Genomic DNA, 26,370 nt, shown 5'->3' with positions numbered 1-26,370 from the left:
GTGCTATGTTTTGGATTAGGATGAGAAGAGCGCTGATAACATGCTGATGTTTTAATTGTTGCAGAGCAGTGTTTACACCAGGCCAAGGACTTTTCGGCTTCTTGCTCTGTCCTGCCAGCGAGCAGGCTGGGGGTGCAGCAGGAGCTGGGAGGGGACAGACCCAGGACAGCTGACCCAAACTGGCCAAAGGGGTATTCCATACCATCTGACGTCATGCTAAACAATATATAGGGGTGGCTGGCCGGGGTGGGGGGGCCGGCTGCTCGGGAATAGGCTGGGCATCGGTCAGCGGGTGGTGAGCAATTGCATTGTGCATCACTTGTTTTCTTACACATTATTATTGTTAATACTATTACCATTATCACTATTATTATTATTATTGTTATTATTATTTTCCTATCTTAATAAACTGTCTTTATCCCAACTCACAGGCTTCACTTTCCCGTTTCTCTCCCCCATCCCAGAGAGGGAGGGGGGAGGGTGAGCGAACGGCTGTGTGGTGTTTAGCTGCCAGCCGGGTTAAACCACAACAATAACTTATGTACATTAGTGTACGTATGTATATATAGAGAGACTTTTATTGATCATACCATGAAATTGTGGTGTTTAGGTGACATTATATCTGGAAAACATATAGCTCTACATTGTCTTCAAAGTTTGTTCTATTGAAGAAGTAGGGATACACATATAGGTGGGTTACAATTAAGTTTAGGACAATAAATACAAATGTTAATGAGAAAAAACTTTTACAACTTAGGACTGCAGAAGTTATCTACATATAATGACAGCTGAGAAGTTTCCACTATTAATGCCAGTTATTCTATTTATACTTTGCTTTATAAGATCAAAAACTGTCTGTGGAACACACAATGTTTTTACATTATATACTGTTTTTTAATTTTTATTTTTTGAATCTTAATTATTGATTGCCATCTTATTTTACCCCATATTTACCAAGTTTCACCCCAATGACAAAGGGAAACATCGATCACCTGGTGCATATGGCAAAAGTCAGTTAATTTTCAGTTCAGTATAAACCTATGGAGACCTTACTGAAGGAAACTATTGATTTCTGAAGGTTTTCCCTATATTTTCAGTGCCAGACAATTGTAAGGGGACTCCATACACTTTTCTTGATATTTTGACTTTAGAGTTCAGAGCTGGTTGCATACTTGAACACCAAGAGCCAATAAAAACAGCTAAATCTGGGGTACATTAAGTCTCTAAAGGCACAGGAACTGGAAAAGTTACAATCATTGTGCATGACCATGATTTAGCATAGCTTCAGGTTTTGTTGTAAAATATTATGCTTATCATGCAGGGTATTATGTTATTCAGTATAATCCTGATAATTTATCAGAAGAATTGAATGAATTGAGAAGTTATTCATTACCTCTTCTGAAGAAAAGGGCCTTTGTAAAGTGTTTTTATTTTTATTTTTTTCATTAGGTCTGAACCAGTTCAGTTCATTTTTTTGGATATTGATGTACCTGCTGGTAGATGACATACTGTTTCACGCTTCAGAAGAATTTTTTTTTATTCTACTTTCCATAGAATTTCAGAAATATTTTATTAATTTCGTTAATATCCATCACTGGCAGATGGATTTCTATCAAAGAGAGTTTTTCATTAAGGTTTTATTTGTTTTTACTGCAATACCACAGAAAGTGGAGAAAAGGTTAAGCACTTCTATGTAACATGACTACATTAACAGAGCTTGGGATACAGGTTTAATAGCATTCTCCAAATACCTCTTTTACTTATTGGAATATATAGAAAGGCATTTGTGTACTGTGTACATATGACTTCAATATGCAATTAGCCCAATTTTCAAACCTAAATAATTATTGTATTCCAAATAAATAAATTACTAAATAATTACTGTATTTGCAAATTAACTTTAAAATGTTGTGTTTACAGCATCAGAAAATAGATGTCTGATACAGAAATACATACCACATTCTGAGTAACTAATTTGATTACAATATCTATTAACACCTTCATCTAGTTAAATTTGAAAAAAATGCACTATGTTCTCAGTATCTGCTATGTATTGGATTTCATATTTTATTGGAAGATCAAAAGTTTCAGTAAATGAAATATTATTACATATAAGTATAAATTCAAATACTGAAAGATACGTACTTTCACTTAGATAGATATGCACTCTACCTCAGATACTATAAAATACTGAGACCTAGACCTCTTCTATTGTATGTAGCTACTTTAGGCTGTGTTCAACCTGCTTTATTTTTATTAGATTTAGGAAGTAATGAGAAATTATCTCTGCCTTATTTCTTGCAAAAACAAGGAAAAATAAATCCAGTAATAGAAATCTCATATTACAGGCTATTACTCAGTTGTGCAGTCCACTGAAGTCTGAAAGTGTTTTTTTAAAGCAATCAATGAATCATAGACTTATTTTCAAATGTCTAATAAAAAGTTAAATTAAGAAATTGACAGCTTATTATGCAAATTAGATTAGGTGTATTGCAAAAGTGTTTTCATTTTTTAGAGTGCTTATTTGTTCTGTATGGCCTCCTTATGCCAAATATGTTGTGTTGGATATTCCAGCAGACTGAACAAATAGCAGTTCTTCAATATTCCAAGTATAAAAAATAAGACACAGAGTTACGTAATAAAAAGTAAATTCTATGTGTTTTGTTACTGAGGATTTGAGCTTTGTATCTTCCTTCCAAATCTGTATTTCCAAATGAATTTAAAAATGTTGTGTTTACAGCATCAGAAAATAGATGTCTGATACAGAAATACATACCACAAGTTTTATGAACCATCAAATTCTTAATATTTCACTTTCAAATAGCTGTCTTCAGTTGTAGGATAGCAGTGCCACTTCAACGGGTCATTTACATTTTGCTAAACCCTGTACAATAGTACTCACCAGTCCAATTCATTTTCCACTTAGCAAGTTCCAGTTCTGAAGATATGAGTAAGAAAACATTTCTGACTGTCTGTGGGCAAGGACATGTTGTCTTTGACAATGGAACAAATCAAACGATCAACACCAAAATAATAATAATAAAAAAGCTAGCATTCTGTTCTCAAACCAAAGAACACAAATTTTTAGTTCTAGCCTTACTTTTTTTTTTTCCAGTAAAAATTAGTATTATAAAATATTTAGATGTTTCTACTGATTTCTTTAAAACACTTGAATAATTTATCCTAAACACATTAAGGACTTGTAGATAAATATATACGTAAATTGTCATTCTTCAGATATCTTTTAAAATAAATATGTACATGGTAGCAGATCTGTCAATATTTCAGCTCTTCCTCCACTATGCTTGCATCAGAACTCCTCTCTTTGATCCACAGTGCACATCATACATTGGCCTTTGCTGCATGTGTGTACCTCTGATTTAATTTATCCTTAAGAATATAAAACGACTAGTGTGAAACATAGAATTTATCTTCTATAAAATCTATTTAAAATAGAGTTAATTAGTAGTAAAATATTCTGCTAAGCATGAGAATAAAACAAATGCATGTAAAACAATAACACTGTAAAAAAGGATGCTAATTTATATAAAATGTGAGAAAAAACAACAAGCCGATGATTAGTTTCCGCAGAGGTAGGTAGAACCAGTCTCATTTTCTTGTGCCTGTTGTTGGCCTGGTTCTGAACTCACACTGAAGACAGCATTCCTACCATGTTTGCTGGTGCTGCTTGGGTTACTGCAACGACCCATCTCAGGAGAGTAGATTGCTGAGGTTGGAAATGGTTCAAAAGAGAAAACTTCTGTCATGTTGTATAGTCACAAGTGACCAGCAAAGTGCAACCTCAGCTTAGGCATGGTAAAAGAGAAAATGCCCAACATACAGGACTTGGATTTTTCTGTTTGGAAAAAATAAAAATAAAAATGAATGTTCCTCTTTCTTTCCAAGATCTGCCCAGACACTTTTCCCAAGCACAACTGTATCTGTACTTACTAAAAACATCTATTTCCATGTTGGGCAACAAGGTGTCTTCAGATCAAACAAGCATGTAATGAACTGAAGGATTTGCTTCTTAAATTTTCATACAGAAATGGAAGACATTTAGTTCTGCTTCAGGAACTGATCTTCCTCCCTTGTCTCGGTGTATGTGACCTAACTGAAAGAAGGAAGGGCAGGCTGACCTTGACTTTGTGCTTTATTTGAGTTTTATTTATATTTCCTCATAACAGAAGAAATGCTCTTTAAGCAATTTAGTTATGTCTTTTATGGGATATAAAGCAGGAAAGTGTTGCAATATTGAAGAAGGAAACAAAATTTTCATATGAACTATTGCACCAGTATTAGATACGTGCTATTATATCTGCAAATCTTTTAGAACCGCAGATGATATAAACATCCACCACACCACATTTCATAATGTTTTATTAGTATGCTTGGTGCCTTAAGAGCACTTAAGGTTACCAGAGAAGACCTACAGTCCATTAACTGGGTCTGAAAATAATTTAAGCCCATTTCCATTGGCCTGCCTCATGCAAGATGTTACAGATTCTGTCTGGGCCTTTCACTAACTCCTTTCTGAAATTGTATGGCCCAAGGTGTCTGCAGATTGAAAGGTGTTTTAAGATATAAACCATGTTAATGATTTCTGACCATGATAACAGTAATATTTAAAAAAATAAAATTACTGGTACACCTCTGATCAGACAATGAATTACTTTATTGGTTGGTAGGTCCTTTAAAGCATTAAAGAGCAAATTCAAATTAAAGAAGTGAACAACAAAGAAAAGGGAACTCCCACTCTCCTTCCTGGACTCCTTGACAAAAATAACTACTCTCTGCAACAGTGTCTCAGGTTCATTACTAGCATGAAGGCTAAGCATTCAAAAACAACAAAAGAGGAATTCATTTTTAGAATTGTATGTGTTGTACTCTGTGCAAAACCATAAGGCACATAGTTTATAGGTCACAACTTCCTTGTACATATCCTGTGCTGAAAAAATTAAGTGAGAAAGAAAAAGTGAACTATCCCCCAGGATCAGGAGGGTCAAGTCACTGAGGCTAGCAGCTGTCTGACACAGCCTCTCATAAGGAATTCATGGAACAACTTTCACCTCTTATCACCGAGTGACCTCTGAAACTCACCCGGTCCAAACCTCCTGCTCAAGCAGTGCCACCTCAAGACGGCTGCCCAGGACCATGTCCAGACAGCTTTTGAACTTCTGCAAGGAGGGAGGCTCCACCTCAACAAGATCCTTACAGCAGCTGAAGTATGGTCCAGATCAGCAGACAGCGTGATGGGTCGAAAAGCACTTGAAAGGCAATGCATTTACTGGTCACAGACAACACAGGTCCACAAGGTGAAAGTCCTGCTTAAGTAACTTAATTTCCTTTTAGGGCACGGTTACCCACCTAACTGATTAAGGGAAGCCAGCGGATGTGATAGTTTTTGAATTTCAGCAAAGCTTACAATAATGTTTCTCTTAGTATCCATGTTGACAAAATGCCCAGCGTACATCCTGACAAATAGACTATACTATGGGTGAAGAGTGGGCTGATGAGTCAAGCTCAAAGGATTTTAGGAAATGGAGTTACATCAGGTTGGCAGCCGGTCCCTAATGGGGTTCTCCAGGGCTCCATTTTAGGGGCATTGCTCTTCAAGGTTTTTGTAAATGATCTGGATGCAGGACTCAAGCACATACTAGGTAAGTTTGCAGGTGATACTAAGTTAGGAGGAACTGTTGACTTTGTCAAGGGTAGAGAGGTCTTGCCGAAAGACCTTAACAAATTAGAGGGCTGAGCAATCACCAACCACATAAAATACAATTAGAGCCGGATTGTGCTCCTGAGATGGGGCAGTTCTGGATATATGTACTGAGTGGAGAGCAGCCCCAAGGGAAAGGATCTGGGGTTTTTGGTCAATGGCAAGTTGAATATGAGTCAACAGTGTGCTCTGGCACCAAAATGGCCAACTGTACCCTGGGGTGCTTTAAGCACAGCGTGGCTAGGCCATCATGAGAGGTCAGTAACTAGAAGCAGAATTTACATCATTGATCACCATCCTCAGGGCCTGTTCAGGGTCATCATTCAGCCGGTTTTCAACCCACCTCACTGTCTTTCCATCTAGCCTCTGTATTAACATCTCATCCATGAGGATCTTATGGGATACAGTGTTGAAAGGCTTTACTGAATTCCAGGAATACAATATCCACTGCTCTCCACCCATCCATTATGCTGGTCATTTCATCATAGAAGCTTATTTGACTACTCCTTATGACTTTCCTGTGTTCACATGCCTGGAAATTGTTTACAGGATTAACTGTTCTATCACCTTCCCAGGGATTAAGGCAAGAATTTCTGGCCTGTAGTTCCTTGTGTCCTCCTGGCCTTTTTCAAAGATAAGAGTGACATTTACTTTTCATCTCTCAGAAAAATAATAAAACTGAATTGCTTTCCACTACCACTTCTGATTATTAAAAGACGACATATTTTTCACAACATGAAGATGATCTGATAATTTCATCCAAAATTCTGATCAAACTGGTAAACTCAATCTATCAAAAAACAGTTGTGCAGTTCATTTGGTTTACTATGCTATTTCTACATCATAATTTCAGTGAATTAAATTAAATTTAGTGATCAGGGATACAACTTTGAAGGAAATCTTCCAAATATCTTCAAAGAGTGCAGAGTGGTCTTAGAACAAGCAAACTTGATTCTTTTTGGCTGAAACTAAACTGGAAAACACACTCCAGGAGAGCAGTTAATGAACTTCCACTCTTGAAGGACATCTCATCCACTAGACTGAACTAGGACTAGTCTGAAATAATATCTCCTGAAACATGTATAGTGTGGACATCAGTCTTAAGTACCAGCTATTTCCACCTGAATTTCCATGCTTAATGCCTGTATTAATGGTCATGCAAATGTTTGCAGTAACTGCTACATCTCTCCAGAAATATGCAGATATTTCAATAATGAGCTACAATTACAAACTGTAATAGGAAGTTGCTAAATTAGTGTAAAGTCTATGTTCACGTAGGACAGAATATACATAACAAAATATTATTTATAATGGCCCCATTTTGAGATACTGAAAAATTACATGTAAATTTCTCAAAACATATTAATAATTTTAATTCTTGTTTCTTGCTCAGTAAAAGCATTATTTATCCTGATACAAAGTATGAACTATATCCAAGTTGCAAAAATTTGTATCAAATTTTACTACCACTTCACAATAAGTTCTTCTTCTAGAAAAGAAATTCTATACTAAATCCATCAGAAACTTGACTGTATTTTTGTTTCAACTAAATTTATTTTTCTTTAAATATCATGTGTTAAAAATTATCTTCTTTTTGCACTTACATGGATTTTTCTACCCCATTCTGAAATTAACTATGCTTTGGGTTTCCTTTAGCACTTATTCCCATTAATTTACATTACTGTAGGATTTGAGTTTTGGTTTATTTAAAGATGTGGAATTCTGTAGATTATTCTCTTTTCATTTAATAAATAAATAAACTTTTCATTAAGGCAATAAAGTCCTCCATATTTGTAGATAAATGTAATGATAAAACTGTGCCATATAACAAAAATAAAGATAAAAAAGAGCTTGATACACTATATTCTTTATAGTTTAGTTATGCACTTTATTCTAAATGTGAGCCATTATATTCAGCAGAAAGTTCTCACTAAGTAACAGGTGTATGAGAAATCTTCTTTCTGTTTATAAAGTTGGCTTCATCAAAAATAACAAACCAAAATACATACTTGCCCAAGGTCTAATCCTGCTGGAAGTTTGTTTAGATATTATATATAAAGTAATAGCTGATATCTTTTATGTTGTACTTACTAAGAATTTATATCATGCAAATTATGTAAGCTTATTCTTCTGTCCATATTGTTCATGAGTTTAGCTTCCTTAAGGTGCTTACCTAAAGGAAGTAGACCACTACTGTTCCAATTCTTTAGTAAGTATAATTTTATCTGCTCAAATTCCACTATATCACAGAGATTTCAGTTCATTGTTACGTTGCTCTATTGCTCAGAATATATATATATATATATATACACATTATATTTATATATAAATCTGTCATCATGGTTTTGGCTGAGACAAAGTTAATTTTCTTCATAGACACTACCACAATGCTGTGTTTTGGAATTGTGATGAAAATAGTGGTGATAACATACTGATGTTTTAGTTGTTGCAGAGCAGTGCTTGCACAGAGCCAAGGTCTTTCCTGCTTATTGTGCTACCCTGCCAGTGAGAGGGCTGGAGGTGCACCAGGATCTGGAAGGGGACACAACCAGGGCAGCTGGCCCAGGCTGGCCAAAGGGACATCCGTTACCATATAGCATTATGCTCAGCAATAAAAGTTGGGAGAAAAGGGGGGGGGGGGGGGGGCGTGTCACAACTGATCAAAGTGGTGTCATGTCTTCCCAAGAAACCATTACCTGTGATGAGCCCTGCTGTCCTGGAAGTGGCTGAATTCCTGCTTGCTGATGGGGAGTAGTGAATTCCTTGCTTTGCTTTTTTTGTGCACACAGCTTTTATTTTACCTAGTAAACTGTCTGTACCTCAACCCATGAGTTTTCAAACATTTACTTCTCTGATTCTCTCCCCTATCTCACCTGGAGAGAGTGAGCGAGCAGCTGTGTGGCACTTAGCTGCCTGCTGGGGCTAAACCACAACAAAACCACTGTTTGTAGAATTAAATTTATTTTAAAACACATTTACACATTAGTAAGAAGACACACTTGCATTTTCTACCCAGTAAACCTGGTGTTGCTTTTGATATGGGTTTTGCAAAGCTTATGATGGCAAGACCTGTCTCATATGTGAATCTACTCCATGACTTATGAAAGAACTAATATATTTAAATAATTTTTTCTGAATTTATCAAAATTAAAATAAACACCAATATTCACATCTTATCATGCAGTCTTCCACTTAAAAATAGGTAAATATTTGCATATATATATATATATGTTATCAAGATATTATATATTATGGATCCTCAGCTTGCTTGAGTGGGCCTTCATAAAATCACATATATATACCTACATAGAATTATAACAGTTGAGGAGCTAGACTTTTTTTAAAACTTTTTCCATTGCTTATTAGGGGTTTAATTTTCATATAATTTAGAACCCCTTGGCAGCGCTCGGGCCACATGAAAACATCTTGATCTTCACCATTTATCTCATTTAAAATAGAATCATAGAATGGCCTGGGTTGGAAGGGACCTCAAGGATCATCTAGTTCCAACCCCCCTGACATTGGTAGGGACACCACCCACTAGATCAGGTTGCTCAGGGCCTCATCTAACCTGGTCTTGAACACTTCCAGGGTTGGGGCATCCACAACTTCTCTGGCCAACCTGTTCCAGTCCCTCATCACTCTCAGAGTAAAGAATTTCTTCCTAATATCTAATCTAAATCTACCCAATTTGAGTTTAAAACAATCCCCCCTTGTTCTGTCATTATCTGACTGACCAAAGAGTCACTCTCCATCTTTTTTATAAGTCCGTTTTTAGTACTGAAAAGCCGCAATGTGGTCACTCCGAAGCTTTCTCTTCTGTAGACTGAACAGCCCCAGCTCTCTCAGCCTTTCTTCATAGGAGAGATGCTCCAGCCCCTTGATCATCTTCATTCCCCTCTTCTGGACCTGTTCTAACAGATCTACATCCTTCTTGTGCTGGGGGCTCCAGACCTGGACACAGTACTCCAGTCAGGGGCCACACAAGGACAGAACAGAGGGGGACAGTCTCCTCCCTTGACCTGCTAGCCACCCCTCTTTTGATGAAGCCTAGGATGCAGTTGGTCTTCTGGGCTGCAGGCATGCACTCCTGTCTCATGTCAAGCTTTTCATCCACCAGAACCACTAGGTACTTCTCTGCAGGGCTGCTCTCAATGAGTTCTTTTCCCTGTCTGTACTCATATCCTGATTGCCCCCGCCCAGGTGCAGCACTTTGCACTTGGCCTTGTTGAACCTCATTAGGTTCACGTGGGCCCAGTTCTAAAGTTTGTCCAAGTCCCTTTGGATGGCTTTACAGAATCACAGAATCACAGAATTGTAGGGGTTGGAAGGGACCATGAAAAATCACCGGGTCCAACCCCTCTGCCAAAGCAGGTTCCTTAGAGCAGGCTGCCCAGGTAGGTGTCCAGATGGGCCTTGAATATCTCCAGAGAAGGAGACTCCACAACCTCCCTGGGTAGCCTGTTCCAGTGCTCCGTCACCACCACCATGAAGAATTTCTTTCGCATGTTGGTGCAGAACTTCCTGTGCTCAATTTTGTGGCCATTACCTCTTGTCCTGTCCCCACAAACCACTGAAAAGAGGTTAGTCAAATCCCTCTGTCTCCCACACCTCAGGTATTTATAAACTTTGATAAGATCCCCTTTCAGTCTTCTTTTCTCCAGGCTGAACAGACCAAGGTCTCTCAGCCTTTCTCCATAGGGAAGATTCTTTCCTTCTATTGTATTCCTTCCTTCTATTGTATCTACCATATCAACTGCACCATTCAGCTTGGTGTCATCTGCAAACTTGCTGAGGGTGTACTTGATCCCACTGTCTATGTCACTGATAAAGATATTAAACAGTCCCAGTCCCAGGAGAGACTCCTGAGAGATACCACTTGTCACTGGCCTCCACTTGGACATAGAACCATTGACCACCACTCTCTGGGTGCTACCTTCAAGCCAACTCCTTATCCACTGAATGGTCCATCCATCAAATCCATAGCTCTCCAATATGGAGACCAGGATGTCATGTGGGACCGTGTCAAAGGCCTTACAGAAGTCCAGGTAGATGACTTCAATTGGTCTTCCCTTGTCAACTGATGCACTCTATTGTAGGTCACCAGATTGGTCAAGCACGATTTACCATTGGTGAAGCCCTGCTGGCTGTCTCAGATCTCGGATTTTTGTCTTGCATGTGCCTTGGCATTGCTTCCAGAAGGATCTTTTCCATGATCTTGCCAGGCACAGAGCTGAGGCTCATCAGTTTGTAATATCAGAGGAATTTGTAGGGGCCTTCCTCACAGGCAAAAGTCTGGTGCATGGGGTGGAATCTTGGCTCCATAAAAGTCAGTCCTATTGAATTTACTGGACTTATGATTTTCCCTGGAGTAGTAGAACAAAACTCTATGAACAAAATATGATTATATATTGCTATATATACTTAATAAATGATGACAGTGCAGTGAGGCATCTTTTTCTGGTTAGTTGTGGAGGAGAAAATAGCAAAGTATTCTCTCTTTGAAAGTCTGGGTAAATCTGCTGATTATGTCTGTTTCCTGACATCTTGAAACACAGCCTTCAATGACAGCTATAGGACTTAGCAAGTAACCTCCAAGAGAACTGTGCTTTCCAGCAATGCTTTTTGCATTACTATTCCTAGCGTAAGTACAAGAGCAAGTTTTGTTGACAGAGTACATATATTTACATTGGATTATTTTTTTTGGCCATGTGATTACACAGCTTTCTTTATGTTCCCCAGGTTTATGAGGAAAAAACACATCTTAGAACAATTATAAGAATAACTACAACACAGTTGAGACCAAGAAATTATTTATTTTCATTTTTGGCTTTTCCTTAGCTAATGGCAATGGTTAAGCTCCTTCTGGATATAAAACATTTTGAAAGAAATAGACAGCATGGCTGAGCAAAGAAAAACAAAGAAAGTAGATTTGCCATGTGCCATGGCTGTGTAACATACAGTCAGGTCATAAACTTACACTGGAAAAAAATAGATGGAGAGTAAGCAGCTCTGAGTGCATTCAGGCTGGCAGTCCAGCCTCTTATTAATTTGCACTTAAAAAATATTATTATTATTATTATTATTATTATTATTTAACTGCAAAGTGAATTAATAGTGAAATCATGCAGCTCTTTCACTAGTCTTCTTTACCTTTTCCAGCAGCTAGGGGATTTATGTGGTATTTCCTATACATAGCTCAGTAATACTGAAATACTGGGGAAGAAAGAAAGAAGAAAAAAAAAAAGAGAGAGAGAGAAATCAATTAGGGAAAAGAGATTTTTTTGTACTTTCATGTCCTTGAGACCTGGTCTAAACTCCTCCAAAGGCAATCAATATTGATGTAACTTAAGGATGTAGTCAAGGATACTTCTGAAAATATAATGACTTTATGTAAACTGTTTTCTTGGTCATTCTGACTCAGTTTTGATTCCTGATCTCAGAAAGATGTAAAAAATGTAGAAGAGGTTCATAGGTGTGTGTTAAAGAAAAAAGCATGAAGTTGAATATTTAAAACAGTAAATTACTCTTTTTGGTAGAAAGACAAATATAAGGGACATAAACATAAAGACATAAATCAAATTTTCATTTTCAAAAACTAGGAAGAAATCACCTATATACTAAGAAAAAAGATTTACAAATAATTAAAAGAAATACTTTGAGCCATAACCAACTACAGAATTCACTACCAAAGGCAAGAATTTAATGAGATACAAATAAATAAATAAATAAATACACATATGTAACAGTGTCTCTTTTTAGGACATAGCAGGATCACAGAATCACAGAACCGTCTAGGTTGGAAGAGACCTCCAAGATCACCCAGTCCAACCTCTGACCTAACACTAACAAGTCCTACACTAAACCATATCACTAAGCTCAACATCTAAACGTCTCTTAAAGACCTCCAGGGATGGTGACTCAACCACTTCCCTGGGCAGCCTATTCCAATACCTAACAACCCTTTCAGTAAAGAAGTTCTTCCTAATATCGAACCTAAACCTCCCCTGGCACAACTTTAGCCCATTCCCCCTCGTCCTGTCACCAGGCACGTGGGAGAACAGACCAACCCCCACCTCGCTACAGCTTCCTTTAAGGTACCTGTAGAGTGCGATAAGGTCGCCCCTGAGCCTCCTCTTCTCCAGGCTGAACAATCCCAGCTCCCTCAGCCGCTCCTCGTAAGACTTGTTAAAAAAGCAGAAAGACAAAGTTGCTGGATCTTCAGGAGGCACAGACCCTCCCCCCAAAATATGGAACGCTTCATGAATTTGTGTGTTATCCTTGCGCAGGGGCCATGCTAATCTTCTCTGTATTGTTCCAATTTTAGTATATGTGTAACGAAAGACTTCTTTAGAGAATCTATAGCTGGAACAAGGAGATTCAATCACAGACATTGGCAGATTTAGACTCTTCATCCGCTTTGTCATGACAAAATAATAGAAGGCTGAACATAAACTCTGAATGTTGCCTGTGGGAAGAAGTGCCTTGAGTTCTGGGGTATCACTTAAGTTCATGTGTCATCACAGATCACTGTTTAATCTTCTACAGAGACTGAACCAAGTCATTTTAATCAGAATTTTTATTTCATTAAAGTAGAAGATCTTGAGTGAGAAATATTTTTCACTCCTAAGAGAGTATTCATGGAAGCATCATTCTCTGTTTGCACCATTCTTGTCTCTTCTAGGCAGGAAGACTAGATACTGATGCTGGAGACCAGATAATGGGCTAAATGGATACTTCTTCTTATCCAGTAAGGGCTTATTTATGTTTTTAAGTGCCAGATACCCTAATGTAGGAGATCATTCCCAAAGCCTAATTATTGTGTAGTGGTTACTCCCAGAAGGTAATCCAGAACAAAGTCCCAGCTTTAAATTCTCTTCTTTCAAAGAGTTTAATTCTCTCTATTGACTGCAAAGGGAAACAAATGTTTACTTTTGTGAACACCTTGTCAATATTGTATCAAAGTAGGTATTTTGACTATATTCCAGCATAATAAAAGCACTAATTGAGGAGAATTTGAGATTCAACATCCTATTTGGGAAAGTTATTGCACAAATAACTCTGCTGCCTTCTCTGTTTTCTTGGATACCTCTAGACTGATGAATAAATACTCTTTTAAACAGGACAGAGATGGATATTAGGTATGATAGTCACATCGGTTTGATTGCTGTTAGTCTAGTGACTGAATTTGAATGTGAAACAAGTAAATGTGCAGCTCTTTTCAGTTACAACAATCTTCATTCTGAAATGTTTACTTACCCCTCAAGAACGGAACTTCCCTGTAAGGAGTGAAGAAATTACATCAACTTTTCTCAATACTTCATACTTTTAATTGTCTATATAAATCCAGAGCAACAGCATGCATTTTATTGCAGCTGGTTCAAATACTTCTTTCCTGTTGAGAACAATAAAATGACAGGATTGTTAATCAAAATCACCTGAATGTTGAAATTGTTTCTGTAGAGAAGAGCATAGGATCAGGTGAAATACGTCACACAGAACTTCAGGTGAGGAGATTCAATGATGAAGAAAGGACTGCTGTGGTCACTGAAAATCAGTTAGTTAAAACAAATATCAGTCTGTGTGGAAATGCAACATTTTCTCTTTGCTAGGATATTCCTGAGACTGCCATAGACACAGCCAAAAAGGTGGCTTCTTGGGCCTGTTGAATGAACATTTGGACAGACAAAGACAAATCTGTTAATTGCCATCTCCGAGGTTTATCTGAATTTAGAAGAGATTCCCATTGCAATACAGCAGAAAATACAATATAATTATGGGGTTTTGGAATCACTAAGCAATAAATTAGTATAAGAAAGACAAAAACAAAACAAAACATGGCTCTTTTGTGGATAAGATATTCTTCTCATGATAATGCAGAATAATTAAACTCATCATTAAACTAAGAACAGGGAGAAAAGAATGATTTTCATTAGTTTTCTGTTATCAACGGCATAAGGACAACAGCCTTCTTTCCAGAACAACCACATAGTATACATGACAATATAATACTTAATGGTATAGGGGAAACTACTTTATAAAGTTCTTTTCAAGAGGAAGCAATCATGTCCTTTTTAACAAATCACATACTTCACATTCTAGTAAATATGGGAATCATCTGCAATGATTCTTAAAACAGCATATAATGTGTGCTTCTCTATTCCTTTGGCTGTGTTAGCACCACACCCATGGAAAATATTACATTCTAATGATTCCAGAATTTGGTTTTACACTGATGGAACTCTGAAAGCCACATTAAACTAGCCAACAGTGATTTATAGCTAGTTTGTCTTCTGTCTGGAAAATGTACAAGTGAACTATTTAAAACAGTAGCTGTTTTCCTCATTCATCTGTTTTGGATCACACTAATCCTAGGTTTGGATGAATGATAACAAGTTGATGTTCATGGTGTTCCCAAGTATTTGCTAAGTATTACACAACTGCAGTGCCGCAATGACATGAAACATTTCTGCTCATTAACAGGAATTGTCTTTAGTGCATTCTGGATAATAAATCACAAGAACACATTTTAAAGTTTCTATGTAGTGAGAGCCACTTCTTTAGAGACCTTTGATTCATTAGAAACATGATTAATTAATATTCAGAAAGGAATAGCTACAATACTTTCCAAATTATCATTTCCAAAGCAATTTCAAGCATGTTTGTCTGTCTGTTTGTCTTTCTACGAGATCTCCATAGAACAGACAATGAGAAAAAACCTTTTTGTTGTTTCCATGCTTGTCATTTTACTGTAATCTGAGTAGAACTCAGGAAAGCATTATCGACAAGTAATACTTTATTAGATCGTGAAACCACAAAAGATTTAAAAGCCTAGATCTGGTGTGAGTGTATAGGTAGAGCAGCTTTCATCCAACTCTCCTGTAAAGCTCATTTGTTCTAGTTGTAATGTATCAGAGTTTTTTTGTTTGTTTGTTTTTGTTGTTTTTTTTTCTCTTGTACATGTACACCAGGAGGAAAACTCCTATATTACCAAGAGAATATCATGAAACTTCCTGGATTCTCCTTCATGTTAACTTACTTGCATCCAGTAAACATTCTGAGTGGAAATACAGTCATTATGACCAAGGATCTGTATTCACTTCTCTGAGACCCACAACACAGGGCAACAGTCTCAGGGCGACTCTGTATAAGCAGGGAGGCTGGATAAGATGACCTCCAGAGGTCCCTTTCAACCTCAACCATTCTGTGATTCTTCCCCTAACTGTGTGGAAGGATTTCTTTTCCAGGAGCAAGACTTCAAAAAACAGCAGTTTATTTTGCTAAATTCATTTAATTAATTTAAATGGTACATATTCTCTGTGTATGTTAGCTTTAGAATACACCTACTTTTCCACATTACTTGAACTCTCTGTACCTTTTTTTTGTGCTTCAGGAGTCATGAAACAAGTTTTTGTTTTGTTTTGTTTTAATTATTATTATTTATTTTTACTATTAATGTTGTTGTTATTATTATTGTTATTGGGCTGTTATAGAAGCATGGTGCTCATTAGCTCCAGAAGGTTGTGAAGGCCATGGAAATAATATAGTTCCAGCAAATATTAAATACCACATAACATTACAAAATGAATGTTCAAAAGTGTAACAAACCACAATTCGTGGAAGAGTTTTGTCCTGCAGGATCTCCTCCCCCATGTGCCTGATATTTGACGGTAATTACAAGGTAGAAATTATGTGAGTTGGATACGTTGGCCTTGCCCACCACAAAGAGAATTCATACTTCAGAATCAACTGTATGTCTCTGTATAAAATTACAGCTGTGAATGACCTTTTCCTAGGTGTAGACTGAGTTTAGTATATAACTAAGTAAGCTAGTGCTTACAGCTGGGACAGCTAAATCCCTGGTGCATGGGCAGAGAAAGAGGCGATATCAAACAAAACATTTTCTGTACTTCACTCTCTGAACATTACTCACATGTGGATAACTATGTTTTCTAATACAACATTCCTCTATTGTTTCACTGTGATAAACCATGCATACAATTCACAGCACAGGTACTCTATACTTCTTTAAAAGCACTGTACTTTGTCATAAAATACTCAATGAGCTTGCAGTCTCAGATAACTGGATCCTTTACATATACTGCTTAACAATAGACAAAGAAGCAAGAGGGGTCACAGGTGGTGAAATTCCGTATCCACTCAGATAAAGATATAACCAGAACTGTTATAGAACCAGCAGTGTTTCAACAAATATTACACTGATCTATATAAAATGACATTTCCATTAGACATGTAATTCATTAGATGATGCAGCATGAGATAGACTTTAGACACACAAAATTATATTTCTCTTATGTTTTCCTTCAAAATTTAGAACCAAGGAAGCTTTTGGTCCAAATCCAATACTGCAAAATTCAATTGGACTTGAATTAATATTTCTCATTGAGAACTATCTTTAGAAAAGCCTACTGCACCCAGTAATTCTTCAATGCTATATTTTTAAACATTTCTTAAAATTGCTTCTACATATATATGTATTTCTAAAGATCTCTTTAAACACTGGTGATACATCCAAAGAAGTTTTACATGAAGATATCACGTGACATCTTCACGGTGAGGGTGACAGAGCGCTGGAACAGGCTGTCCAGGGAGGTTGTGGAGTCTCCTTCTCTGGAGATATTCAAGGCCCATCTGGACGCCTACCTGGGCAGCCTGCTCTAAGGAACCTGTTTTGGCAGGGGGGTTGGACCCAATGATCTTTCAAGGTCCCTTCCAACCCCTACAATTCTGTGTTTCTGTGATATGTAATTACCCAGGTAGACATGACAGATTGTCTTTGTGATTTTGAACACACTGAACAACGTGCAATAAAAATCTCCTGGTGAAGTGACTCACTTTAGTCACTTTCATATTCTTTTAGAAGTCTTTGTAAAGAAGTGAAATACCATTGAAAGGTTTTCTTTTCATTCTATATCTCAAGTAATCTGTATTGATCAATATTACTTTTACTTCAGTATTTTTGTAGTGAGTAGAATTGAAAAATATTTAGTCTCAACAGAGACTAATGTTTTACTACTAATTAATGACACAGCTCCGTCTTTTCATATGTCTTCTAACCTTTCTTTCTCTGTGGGAAACTGAGTTACTAAAAGAGACCTAATAGTGAGCAGAGCAAAACTCATCTTACATGTGAATGTGTATTTTGTGATATCTTTAGGTAAAGCTGAAATGGCAAATGGGTATCAGGGTCCTATATAACTAAGACTCAATAGGAGCCAAATCTTTTTAGTACTTGATAAGCAAAAGCCTGTGCTTGTGAAATAGGAGTTACATGCCTAAATATCTTTCAGGATCTTGGCCTCACTGTAGAAAAATATTCTGGCATAGTTTTCCTAAGGAAAAAAAAAAAAAAAAAAAAAAAGAAGAAGAAGAAGTATGTATCCTTTTAGTATGTTCTTGGTATGAAATGTAAATTGCAATAGATGACTCATTTAATTAAAACAATCTTTAGACAATATAAAACTTGTATGTATTTTTCTTACGATTTAACTAGCTGGAACTTTACTAATTAAAAAGAGAAATAAAACTTTTTTTTAAGTTCTTCAGAGTACTTAAATGGAGAAAAAAAGGCATTAGAACAACTGAAATAATTTAACACATTAAAATGTATATTTTCATGCAGTATATCTAGACTACAGCATGCACACTATGATGTAAACAGATGTCATATATTGGAAGGTTTGTGACATGACCACATATATCCTGGGAAATGTTAAGAAATACATTTCTAAAAACAGCGGTGAGTTTCAGAAAGTTGAAGCATCTAAGTTTTCTTTTGTAAGAGAGACAGATTCTAGTTAAAAACTCAATACTTCTTTCTCTTTTGAAGGATTGTCTGACATTAATTTCATTCATCACTGTCTTAAGAACATGTAATATATGAAATTAGAGGAATCTGTTTCAGGTGTTCGCAAATGATAACATTCATCTGCACAAAGGGAGAGGTTCGATGTTTAAAAAGGTATTTATTTATTAGATTTTTTTCAATTATTATTTTGATGGGAGGATTAGGTGTTGCAAAGTCATGGACATTGTCTTCCTTTTCACAAATCTCTGTAAAAATTCCGTCAAGGAAAATCCCTAAAGAAACCCACATATGACAAGTTTTGTAACTAGACTTTCTTATATGACCACATTCAGATTGATCTTTCTTATCTGTTACTTTCCACTTCTCGCGCTTATGGAAACCTCTAGTTTTGTGATGTCACAGTCCCATGATATCATTAGCTGCAGCAGAGACTTTCCATTCTGTTTCATTCTGGATGCTAGTGTGATGATCGAGTGTTGTACAATTTTCTTAACACTTCAGCAGTGTATAGACACAACTGTAGTTTCCTATATGTAATTTGTTTTCTGATGATAGACTCTGAGAGAACGTGTTCCGTTTTCACCCCTTTTTATAAATCACATGATAGTAAGTGACATTCCCTGATTGTGTCACTCTTCATTTCACTGGCCTAATTCCCAGCTCCTTACCACATTTCAGTTAGCTATTTGAAATGGCTTTCTGCAGCGATAGAATCATAGAATCAAGGAATATCCCCAGTTGGAAGGGCCTCACATGAATCAAACATCTAAAAATAAATACATATTTCTAATCATATTTTATTATGATATTTTAATATGATATTTTATTTTTTAACTTTTAATCATATTTTGTCCAAAAACATCTCAAACTCCAACAGGCTCGATGCCACAGTCATTTCCCTTGGTATCCTGCTCCAATACCCAAAAACCCTCCCAATGAAGAACCTCCTTCTAATATTCAATTTGAACCTCCCCTGAAGCAGCTTCATGCCATTCCCTCAGGTCCTAACAATGGTCATCAAAGAGAAGGGATCAGCGCCTGCCTTTCCACTCTCCATTGTGAGGAAGCTGTAGACTGTGATGAGGTTTTCTATCCTCATATTGTGGTCCCCAAAGCTTGACACAGTACTAAGGTGAGGCCACACCTGCAAAGAGTAGAGTGGGGCAATCACATCCCTTGATGGCCTCTAAGCTGTGCTTAAAACACCCCAGGGTACAGTTGGCCATTTTGGTGCCAGAGCACACTGTTGACTCATATTCAACTTGCCATTGACCAAAAACCCCAGATCCTTTCCCTTGGGGCTGCTCTCCACTCAGTACATATATCCAGAACTGCCCCATCTCAGGAGCACAATCCGGCTCTAATTGTATTTTATGTGGTTGGTGATTGCTCAGCCCTCTAATTTGTTAAGGTCTTTCGGCAAGACCTCTCTACCCTTGACAAAGTCAACAGTTCCTCCTAACTTAGTATCACCTGCAAACTTACCTAGTATGTGCTTGAGTCCTGCATCCAGATCATTTACAAAAACCTTGAAGAGCAATGCCCCTAAAATGGAGCCCTGGAGAACCCCATTAGGGACCGGCTGCCAACCTGATGTAACTCCATTTCCTAAAATCCTTTGAGCTTGACTCATCAGCCCACTCTTCACCCATAGTATAGTCTATTTGTCAGGATGTACGCTGGGCATTTTGTCAACATGGATACTAAGAGAAACATTATTGTAAGCTTTGCTGAAATTCAAAAACTATCACATCCGCTGGCTTCCCTTAATCAGTTAGGTGGGTAACCGTGCCCTAAAAGGAAATTAAGTTACTTAAGCAGGACTTTCACCTTGTGGACCTGTGTTGTCTGTGACCAGTAAATGCATTGCCTTTCAAGTGCTTTTCGACCCATCACGCTGTCTGCTGATCTGGACCATACTTCAGCTGCTGTAAGGATCTTGTTGAGGTGGAGCCTCCCTCCTTGCAGAAGTTCAAAAGCTGTCTGGACATGGTCCTGGGCAGCCGTCTTGAGGTGGCACTGCTTGAGCAGGAGGTTTGGACCGGGTGAGTTTCAGAGGTCACTCGGTGATAAGAGGTGAAAGTTGTTCCATGAATTCCTTATGAAAGGCTGTGTCAGACAGCTGGCAGCCTCAGTGGCTTGACCTTTCTGATCCTGGAGGATAGCTTTCTCGCTTAATTGTTTTGTAATTCACTTGTTCTGGTTAGAAAATAAAGGTAGTCTATCTACACCACTGCAAATGCAGACTTTTAGAAATATCAGGAGTCAAATGTATTATTTTAAAAGAATGTTATAATATGTGGAGTATTACAGGGAAGTTTATTTTGCCACTGTGTTTCTGTGATCTTGCCAGTGCTTTCACAACATTGTTTTTTCTTTTGCTTCTTTCAATCATGAAGTCATAAACGAATATTTATGATGACATTAGATTTTTGCTGCAGAATGATTGGTATGTTGGAGATTCAGCATTGTGGGCTTGACATGAACAAGTAAGAAAAAAATACCTGAAAGATCTGATCCTTTCTAAAAGAAAAAATATTTTTAACAATAAGTAAACACACACAAAAAATCATAACAAGTAAAAATTAATTCTGGGATGTTTGAAAATACTGTTTATCTAAAAATATCTGGTTTGATAAGGTTTTACAAAAATCTGGTTTGATAAGAAATATTATGTATTAGTATTAACTTTTCAATGTGTTGTTTCTGAAGACTCAAGTATCTAAGTTATTAAGAGTATAGAAAACCCATGACTGTTCTAAGTTTATACAAAGGATAACAATGATACGTTGCTCACATTATCTGTACTGAAATTCATGTATCTTTATGTTCAGTAGTCATGTTGTTTGCACATCCACTAAGATTTAGATATGCCCACAATGGTCCTGAGTAAAAATTATTTAAAAGTGGAATGTTTGAAAATTTGAGTAATGATGATCAGTAGGTAACAACATTTTCAAATTCAGAGTCTGTGAAATGACAGAGTTCCATAAAATTTTCCAGGTAATTTAGTCAGAACAGAAAATCATGTTTCTGAATTAAGTCACAGGAATTATGCTGAATCATAGTATAGGAAGCCCTGCCTTCTTTGAGTAGAGACGACAACATATATACAGAAGATTTCCTAAGAAGTCTGTCTGAAAAAACACCCATAAACTGGTGCATTCCAGAGTAAAGCCATTACTACCACGTCTATCTAGTCTCAGCAAAGACTTTTGAGCCAATGAACTTATAGACTCCTTGTATTGTCTTGTATGCCTAGAATCAACTACATATTCTGAGATACTGTGGTAATTGTTATGGAGCGAATTCCTGAGTCAGTCTTTATATATATAAAAAAAAGGGGTGGAATTTTTCTTTCAGATAGAAATCATTGTGATCACTGTGTATTACTAATGTTTCTAACAAGCAACAGTGACAGAAGTTTACATTCTTTTTTTAAATCCAAATAATTTGTTGATGAAAAGGATCATTGACAGAAAAGTGTATATATATATATATTTTTTTTTTTTTGAACATGAAAGGTTTGACGAAATTGTTGAAGATGAAAAAAATTCACATGGAAATAAAAATGTGTTATTCTGCCAGCTTAACTGGCAGGTTGCTGGGGATCCTGAGCTATTGCCATGTCTGACTTCATAGCCATCTTTTCATGGAGGTTGTACTCTTTTTGGCAGTTCAAGAACTTTCAGGGTCAGAGCTTCTCTGGCCTCTCTATTGCAAACTGTCTCCAGCTTGGGAAGACCACAAGGGTTTAGTCAGCATGTACAAAGGCCTCTCTGGCTTAGAGCCTCTCAAAGCAAGAATTTTCATCATTGTTGAGGCTTCCATTTCAAGGTTGAGAAGTTATCAGAGTGAAGAAAGTTGTGAAGTTTTGCTGAGAGCTTGTGCCTAGGGTACCTCTACATGAAGTCCACTAGACCGAGGTGATCTGAAGTGGAGTAACGTACTTTAATAAGATCTGCTTATGGCAGGAGAGGAAAGGGACTCAGATTACAAAACTGTGACAGTTGTGATTTCAGGCTATGTTTTTTTAATAGCAGAGTTGTATTTTGATGGACTTGCCTTATTGGTCATCTGTACTGCCTTTGTAAGCAGCTTTCACACCTATGAGCTTAGTTTGCCTGCACTTCCAACCTGGCCTTGTAGCAAACGTGAGCAGCTCTGTAAGGTGAAATGTTATCACTTGAGGACCCATTCAGATGGATCATCAGAGTTGAATATTTCCACTTTTTCCTTAATGTGAGAATGTCAGGGTTCTTTTGATTATTTATTTATTTCGTGAAGTTCCATTTTGCTGGAAAAGAATATTTATCTGGAACAAGATAAGTTAAATAGATAAAACAGAAAGCTCTGCTGATGGAGTCTAAGGAAGGAATAACTCTCTTATCTTGCCTAGAACCCTTGCCTAGAAAATGGCCTTACTCTCAGAGCTGAAATGTTAGTTGAGAAGTCCTCCAGAAATCTGTGTCCAGCTTTCCAGCAATGATCTTGTGCCTTTCAGTGGCAAGGAAGACAGTTAATAATGATTCCTGCAGTGAACTTGACATTACATTTACATTTACACTTACATTTATTTATGTTTTAAATATTATAATTGCTATTTCAAAATATGTTTTTCCTGGGATAACCACAAAACCTGTAGATTGAACTCTGACTCAAAAGAACGTTTATTTTTAAAATTCTTTAGAATTTGTTGTAGAACAGATGTTGCAAATTCAACTGACTCTATAACAATGTTCTGCCCACCTCTTAGCTATGTTTTACTTTTAGCTTTGCTAAATCCCTTCCAGTACTAATGAAAATAAAGAGAATTTGGATTTTATTTAATTATTTATTTGATGAATTGTTTTATTTTATGATTTATTTATTTTGAATTCTAAACAGTTATTTACACATCTATAAAAAGGCTGAAGATTGCTGTGAAATCAGGGACAAGATTTATAGCACTTTATATCACTTCAAAAATCATTTGGCAATCAGAACACTCCAAAACCTTTGCTCCGCTAAAGGACAGGACTAGAGCAGGAATTAAGTAATTTTGTAGGAAATGTCTTTTAAGAGAAAATAAATGGCTTTCACACCCACTTTGGACTTACTGTGCAAAGTGAAAACATTGAATGCATCCACTTGTTTGAGAGATGATAAATCCATTACTAGCAATCTGGTAAATCAATCTCTGCTCTTGGACACTTACCTTTCTACAATTCAACAGGAGTCCAAATCTGTAGCTCTCTCTAAGGGGTTCTCACCTGATGTCTGCTGTGAAGATAGCTCATAAATGCAGCTGCTCAGGTCTCAGAATTTCCATTCAGTAAGAAATGCCAAGATTAACCAGAAAATCTGATTTGGAAAAAAAAAGAAAAAAGGAAAAAAAAAAAAGGCAAGCATAACAGTAAACTTAAAATAATTATGAGAAATATATCATTCCAAGAAGGTAAGAAGGTGGCATGACATTTTTCCCAAGATTTTTTTTAAGTTTTTTCTAAATGATATGATCTTTTCCTTGCAATATAGTTTCAATAGGCCAATATTTTCCTATGGCAAAATATTGAATGAGCTCCACTGATGAAAAGTAATTTCTGAGAAATGCAAGTCTCACATCTCTCTCACTTTTTTAAATGTATATTGACAGTTTAAATGTCAGTCAAGAAAAAATGAATGAACTGCAATCCCGAAGTTGCAGTACAATAACATCCATGTGAGCATGACTGCTGAATAAACAACTGTATAGCTTCCAAGGAATATCAAGTAAAAAATGTGTAAGACACAGGGACAGGTGAAGTATGTATTCTACCAGATAATTGTGACAAGGTTTTGAACCTAAGATAAAAATCTGACTATTACAGAGAATAACAAATATCCCTAATATTAGTATTCTAAAGAAAGACAATAAGAGGTTAGTATCAGCCCAGACAATCAGTTATAGTTAAAAGCAGATCAATAATATTAAGAAAAGTGGAAAGAAGAGTAGAATTTTTAAAAAGATTAGAAATGCCAGATAATTTCACCTAGATTCTGAATTTAAGGAAATTTAACCTTAATGGAAATTAATGTTTGACTTACAGAATGTGGAAAGACACACAGAAACATGCACAGAGGAACAAGATTGTTATAGACCATTTAATTAACAAATAATCCAGAAGATGTTTGTAGAGTACAAATTGTTGGTTTCTTTTCTGGCAGTTAGAAGGGAAAAGCAACAACCAAACAACCATAACAACCATTATTAGACTGATATTTATTTATTTTTTTTACTGGAACCAGTTATTTTTGGTGGAAAGTCTTCGAAACCCAGCTAATAAAATAAGTTAAAATAGCCCTTGCATACCTTACTTATGTTGCAGATTTTAAGTCGAGCTAATATTTAAACTGAGTAAGACAAACTGAAAAAAGTGCCTAGCCATATGGTCCTTTGTCAATGTCAGTTGCAAGTGATTATAAATGAAATAAAGAGAAATAGTTGCATACAAATGCAAAACAATACAGTTTGGTTCTCTGCTAAAAAGTTTTTACAAGAGACATTTAAATTCTATGTTAGTAGTTACTTTCAAACAAGGCTGGATTTCAACATCTGCAGGACAATCTGATTTCATCCAGATGGATTTATTTGTTAAAATATTAGACAATACAATATATATATATATTGTCAATTCCACAGCAGGAAAATATCCTCAGATGATAGGATAGAAAGTAAAGTACAATAAAGAATCTTCAACTGATGTGACAAACTAGCAATTTTTTTTTTTAAATTACCTTCTTTAACTATAATTTACTTCTAAAACTGACCTTAAAAAAAAAAAAGGATTTTATATATTTTTTTTATTTTATTTCATTTTATTTTATGTTATTTTATTTTATTTATAGACCAAAGCACTTACATATACTTATGACTACTTAGGACTTCAGGAAATTCTAGCCAGCTGCATGCATTTAATTAATGATTTAACTTAAATCAAGCATCAGAAATGCCCAAAGTTCACATTTGTCCCATTGGAGTGTTCACTTTAAAGTCAGCAATGCTTGACTAGAGCCAAGGCATTTCCTCTTTCATTAACATTTTCCTTTCTGTAGTGTTCAGTGTAGAATTTCTAACTACTGTTCCTTCAATTTTCTTGGCCTACTTCTTGTATTTCATTTTCACTTTCTGCTAAACCATTCAGCATTTTACTACTGCTGTATAAATATGTGTTCAACCTTTCTTTTTGCAGTTGGTGGAAATGTATATTACTGTAATGTTATCCTCCCAACACATCATGGTTTCCCCATATGTGCCCTTGCATCCTGCAAGTTTTAGACCTCCGTAAAGTTGAATTTTTGTTCAAAGTCTGATTTTTGGTTTGGTTTTATTTTTATGTGTAAGAATGATTTAGGCAAACACACTGGCTGTTTTTGACACATCTGCAAGTGTCGTCTGTGGATTTTCTTTGTGTCAGGCACAGTGGCCTGAAGAATATCAAAAAACATTTCCAAAAGATTAGTATGTGGTAGTGGTGTATGATTAACTTAGGCCTTCTGTGAAAATTTGGGATTATGTTAAATTGTCTCATGACTAATTCATCCTTGCCAGCAGGGCACTGGGGTTTGTCCAATAAGTGGAGAACTTCTCCCTGAATCTTGTCACCTACCAGTGCTCTAACTGAGCCTAGAGACTTGGTGGAAAGGACAGATAACCTGCAAAACTTACAATTACGCCATGTTTCAGACACTTAAATGACTTGCATGTATACAATACCTTCTTTCAGCATGTTATTTCTAGAGAAACCTGTAAAGCTCTGCAAATTTGGTCTTAGACAAAATTAGAGAGCTAACAAGCAAAGAC

General features: G+C 36.5%; 1 long non-coding RNA gene across 2 annotated transcripts; it reads right to left on the bottom strand.

Annotated features, from left to right (window-relative positions):
• Positions 1-591: 591 nt before the first annotated feature.
• On the bottom strand, positions 592-8,611 carry LOC308193434. Of its 2 annotated transcripts, XR_013949628.1 has the most exons (4): positions 8,416-8,611; positions 5,101-5,267; positions 3,952-4,114; positions 592-3,856 (listed from the first exon to the last, which is right to left on the bottom strand). It is a non-coding gene; the product is annotated as an uncharacterized lncRNA (long non-coding RNA). The 2 variants fall into 2 exon arrangements; XR_013949629.1 differs by lacking the exon at positions 5,101-5,267.
• Positions 8,612-26,370: the final 17,759 nt, after the last annotated feature.

The sequence above is a fragment of the Anser brachyrhynchus genome (assembly GCF_964034855.1).
Source record: "Anser brachyrhynchus genome assembly, chromosome: 3".
NCBI classification, from domain to species: Eukaryota; Metazoa; Chordata; class Aves; order Anseriformes; family Anatidae; genus Anser; species Anser brachyrhynchus.
This window is presented reverse-complemented; position numbering and strand designations above follow the sequence as displayed.